Source organism: Bos indicus x Bos taurus, chromosome 9 (genome assembly GCF_003369695.1).
Source record: "Bos indicus x Bos taurus breed Angus x Brahman F1 hybrid chromosome 9, Bos_hybrid_MaternalHap_v2.0, whole genome shotgun sequence".
NCBI lineage: Eukaryota > Metazoa > Chordata > Mammalia > Artiodactyla > Bovidae > Bos > Bos indicus x Bos taurus.
Window position 1 is genome coordinate 69260135 of NC_040084.1, and position 5843 is coordinate 69265977.

The following is a 5843-nucleotide window of genomic DNA, read 5'->3' on the forward strand; positions in this document are numbered from 1 at the left end:
TGTGTCCATCAGCTCACTGCATGTCCTTTTCTGGGTTGCTTGGGAGCACCCAGTTCACCTCACTTCTACGTCTTTGTGCCAGCCAATCAATTTTCTCTTTCTCCACATTGCTGAAATCTCTTAAATCTATGACTTTTGATTTTATTTCTAGGACATCACCTTAGGTTGGGTTTCTGACCCTCACACGTGAATTACTGGAACTCCTCAGTAAACTAATGACATGGGGTTTGGACTCTGCTCTCCCTCATAAATCCTGCACAGACCTTAACGATGTGTCTTTCTAAAGTAACACTTCACCAAGTCACTTCCAAGGGCAGTTCTTTAACAAACTTCAATTCTTATGTAATAAAAATCCCAATTGCTTAGTCTGGCAAATAATTTAAGATCTTCAATAATATGGTCCTAAACTAACTGTCTCACCTTATCTCCCAGTCCTCTGATACCTGATCCAGTCAAACTGGTAGACCCACTGTCTTTTGCGTCTATTTCTACCATCTTGCCTCCCAAACGTTGAATGTGTTACTCACACAATCCCTCCATGCTCCAGTTTTCTTAATCCACTCATTTTCAGATCTGGTTTCAAATATTGCTTCGTCTTTCAAGACTTTCCTGATTCTCTAAGCCCATAGAAATCTTTGGGCATATGATCTTATTCCTTTCCACTTGTATGAGAATGATAATTGTCTCTGTTTGCCGGGGCTGAGTGGTTTCCCAGGACATGGGACTTTTCAGTGCTAAAAATGAATAGTCCTGGGTACACTGGAACAGTTGGTCACTCTACATGTAATATATATGGTACTTGCAATATATGTGGCAAGGGACCTGGGGCAGGAAAGGAAGGCCACGCTTTTTGTACATGCCTACTGTGGAAATTTAGATGGCAGGGCTGGCCACAAAAAACTCCAGGGAGGGAAAAAGAAGGTGAAAAGGACACTTTTCTCTTTTCAGAGCATATATTTTTTGGCCATGCCCACCACCCAGCATGTGGGCCCTTAGTTCCCTGACCAGAGATCAAACCTGCACCATGTGCTTTGGAAGCTTAAAGTCTTAACCACTGGGCCACAAGGGAGGTCCTTGATAAGAACATTTTTTTGGATCTAAGGATAGGCCAAGTGGGCTGAGACCTTCAGATAAACACATAGCCAAAGGGACTCCACTGCTGCCGTTTCCCTCATTTTCTCTCTCTCTCTATTTAAGGAATTAAGAAAAATAAGGAGGAAAAAAAAAGATACATTCTGAGTAAATGAGTTTTAATAAGGAGCCAACTGGGTGGGAAAATCACAAATCTTAGAACTGAAGGGAAAATTTAAACAGGTAAACAACTTTTTCCTTTTATTGTTTCCTTGGAAACAGAATCAGAGCTATTCACTACCAGGAGAATTAAATGAAACCTAGAAGTTAAGGTCAGACTTTCTGGAGGTTTTCTGATGCTAAGTTGAAATCCAAGGTGAGTTATGAAGGTTTGGTAATACAGCAGCATATTAACCAGTCAGAGAATTGGGTTAGAGATTTCTAATATGCCCATGTTGTATTGTTTGAGAATGTTCAGATCTATTACAAAACAATTACAATATAATCATTTCCTCTGTTACAGAAGAAAAGATGGAATGAATGAATGAAGATATATTACGTACAGATCAGTGGTTAGCAAGTGAAGCTGCTGCCGCTGCTGCTAAGTCGCTTCAGTCGTGTCCGACTCTGTGTGACCCCACAGACAGCAGCCCACCAGGCTCCCCCGTCCCTGGGATTCTCCAGGCAAGAACAGTGGAGTGGGTTGCCATTTCCTTCTCCAATGCATGAAAGTGAAAAGTGAAAGTGAAGTCGCCCAGTCCGGTCCAACTCTTAGCAACGCCATGGACTGCAGCCTACCAGGCTCCTCCGTCCATGGAATTTTCCAGGCAAGAGTACTGGAGTGGTTTGCCATTTCCTTCTCCAAGCAAGCGAAGCATGTACATGTTAAATGTAGATGCGTGTTCAAGGAATGGAAGAACCAAGAAGTATCTAAAAATCACGAGGCGTTAGATGTATACCAGGAACCTGTGGCCAGGAATACTTGTCCCTGTATCTTTCCATCAGAGCAGGTGTGTCAGTGGCTTAAGGAATATGCTAGAGATTGCTTGATCCTCAATTCTGGTTATCATAAGAAGAGAAACCACACCATAAGGAGAGAAAGCTGACGGAGCAGCAGAGAGAGACAGCGTGCATGAACACTGCACACTCTAAGACGCAGGTAGTACAGCCCATCACCCAAGTCACACCCAACTCTAAGTCTATTAATGTACTCTTTTTCTTGCCCCTTTTTCCTTACTGTAGTTTTAAATTGATCAGATAAACTCTGTGCCATGAGCATTTTAATTTGGTTTGGAAATGTTTCTGTTCCATGACCTCTGCACTAGCTTGCCCAGTAGAAGACTTGAAGGCCACTTTGCATCAAGATAATTTCCTGTATGACACAATTTCAGAAAAACATTCATCTTTCACAAAGGTGTCCTTCTTCAGTTGGCATTCTGTTATTAAACAAGTATTCACTTTAATAAGTAAGTTCTATTTCTGCACAAATTTGAAGCTTGAGACAGTATATAATTATTTTGGTCAACAGATTTGTGGCATATTATTGGTTGCCCAGATTATCTACAACTTGTGACAATAGTTTTAATGGGGTTTGCTTATTTTCTTTTCTCTTTTTTTTGGTTGGGAAGAAGCAGAGTGCCAATCATTAGTACTTGAAATTACTAATTACTTACTGTATTCCTGTGTTTCAGAAGTCATGCTTTGGAGGTGAATTAGCTATGTGAATGCAGACTTAATATCCAAATATGTGTAACTTTACGATGATTGAAGTAAATGTCCACAGGCATTGCTAATCTTATGAATAGGCAAAACAGCAGGCAAAGGCTGTCAGACCTCCCAAATCTCCATCCTTGACTCCCGTTATTCATCTCCTTAGGATCAGGTTCAATCTTTCATCAATTCATCAAATAAATAACTTATTCAATGAATATTTATTTGGATATGTCTGTGTGCTAGACTCTGAATGAGCACTACAATATCCTTACTCTCATGGAATTTGCATTCTAGTAGGAAAGACAGATGAAAAGTGAGTAGCTGAATAATACAATTTAGATAATGATAATTGTTAAATAGAAATTAAGCAGTTAAATGACACTAAAGTAGCTGTGGTGTATACAGTATTTTCACAAAATAATTCATAGAGAATTATTAGTACATTAGCACAGTTTAGTTGTGAGATTAATTGACTGAAAGTATGACCTGACAAGATCTGACAAAAAAAGGATGTTTTGTGTGGGGAAAGGACCTGGAAGTGCTTGACTGTGGATTTTTTTGTCAAGAAATAGCAATGGAGTGGCTTCCCTGGTACCCCAGTGGCTAAGACTCTGTCTCCCAATGCAGGGGGCCCAGGTTCGATCGTTGGTCAGTGAACTAGAGCCTACATTCTGCAACTAAGAGTTTCCATGCTGCAACTAAAGATCATGCATGCTGCAGCTGAGACCTGGCACAAGCAAATAGGCAAATAAATATAAAAAGAGAAATGGCAATGGAGCAGTTGGCGACTTTGGAGGGAAAAATTACCTATGGAATAAATAACATACATTCCAGATTCATAAAGAGTGAAATATTAAAGAAATAAAGATGGAAAAGTCTCCATAAATAGTCCCTAGAAAGGAAAATATTTTTAATTGTTACAGCAGAGAAATCTAATCACTAAGGAAAATTAATACATAAGACTATATGCAAACTTTCAAATTCTCCATGCTAAAAGCTACTGTACACAAATTAAAATGCAAATGACAAATTAGAGAAAAGGTTTTCAATATATATGACAAAGGCTTTAAAATCATTAAAAGAATCTTTAATAAATAGGGAATTCCCTGATGGTCCAGTGGTTAGGACTTGGCAGTTTCACTGCTGGGGCCCAGGTTCAATCCTTGGTCAGGGAATTAGGATCATGCAAGCCACACGGCATGGCCAAAAAAAAAAAAAAAAAAATCATTAATAAATACCCAGGTTTTTATGATATAGTCGAAAAAGATAAACAACCTGGAAGAAAAATAAGCAAAACTTTTTTTTTATAAAAGACATGCAAATGGTTATTAAATACATAAAACAATATCCAAATTCATTTACAATGAACAAAATTCAAGTTAAATTAACAAGCCTTTGTACCTTTCAAATGAAAAATGAGGAGAGAATTAGAATTTCATAAACTGCTTGTAAGCATGAAAATTGGTGGATAATTTGGTAATATATATTTCAAAAGCCTTAAAATGATTTATAATCTTTTACCTATCAAGTCTCTTTCTGGGAATTTATTTTAAGGAAATAATAAAATATATATATATATACAAAGATTTATAGAATAAAGTTTTATCATAGAGCTATTTTTAGTAATGAAAAAACTGAGATGTGTTTAAATGAAGCTGAACAATGATAATCAATAGGCAACTGATCAAATACATTGGGTACATTTATATAAAGATTCAATATGCAGTCATTGAAAATTTAGAACTTAATAACATGAAATATTTGTCACAATATGTTACAAAAAACAAAGCAGGCTACAAAGCAATATACAATATAATTCTATTTTTATAAATATATACTATAGTGGTGTGTGTATGCATATATGTATCTAGAGAGATAGACTTCTGGTTGATGTATTATAGATAATTTTAGTTATTCCATGAGCTTTTCCGAATTGAAAAATTGCATAAAACAGTAAAATTTATTTACATAAATTAGAAATTTGAAGTCAGAAATATTTAAAATAATTTAAAATGTTTATCCTGATACTTAATATTATCAGATCCTTTAACTGTATTTGGTTACTGAAATAAAACTATTATGAAATAGGGATGCTAAGTCACTTCAGCTGTGTCTGACTCTTTGCGATCTTATGGACTGTAATCTGCCAGGCTCTTTTGTCCATGGGATTCTCCAAGCAAAAATCCTGAAGTGGGTTGCCATTTCCTTCTGCAGAGGATCTTCCCAACCCAAGGATCGAACCCCCGTTTCTTATGTCTCCTGCATTTGCAGGCTTGTTCTTTACCCGTAGCACCACCTAGAAGCCCTTATGAAATAGGGGTAGTGATTTCTTTTTTTTTTTAATGTAATAAACATAGCCTCCCTTTGCCCCTTTATTATTATTAAAAAAAATTTATTTATTTTAAACTGAAGGATAATTGCTTTACAATATTGTGTTGGTTTCTGGCATACATCAACATGTATCAGCCATAGGTTTACATATATGCCCTCTCTCTTGATCCTCCCTCCTATCTCCCACCCCTGCCCCTTTATTATTTTTTAATGAACTAAACAATGATTTCTTAAATTCTATACTCAAGCATTAGTTGAAAAGCATACACGTTTTATTGTTAAGCATATGTCCTTCTTCCAACAAAATGAAATGTCATCTGGAGTCACTGTGGGTCATCAAAAGTCTCAGTTGACTTTCTATTGGGTGGCGCAGGTGGTAAACAATCTACCTGCAATGTGGGAGACCTGGGTTCCATCCCTGGGTCAGGAAGATTCCCTGGAGAAGGAAATGGCAACCCATTTCAGCATTCTTGCCTGGAAAATCACATGGATGGAGGAGGCTGGTGGGCTGCAGTCCATAGGGTCATGAAGAGTTGGACACGACCAAGTGACTTCACTTTCACTTTTCTGTAGAACTGCATGACTTTATTCTCCTGTTACCAAATGCAAGTTCATGTGCCAGATGCAGAGTGAGGCCAAACAAACCAAAACATCAGAGTTAAAGCAGGGAAAGATTTATTGAAGGGCCAAGCAAGGAGAACAGTGGCCCAAGGTCTAGTGGAAGTCAA

General features: G+C 37.6%; 1 non-coding gene across 1 annotated transcript; it reads left to right on the forward strand.

The window, feature by feature from the left end:
* The first annotated feature begins 3887 nt into the window (after positions 1 to 3887).
* Positions 3888 to 3959, forward strand: TRNAE-UUC. Its single transcript has one exon. It is a non-coding gene; the product is annotated as a tRNA-Glu (tRNA).
* Positions 3960 to 5843: the final 1884 nt, after the last annotated feature.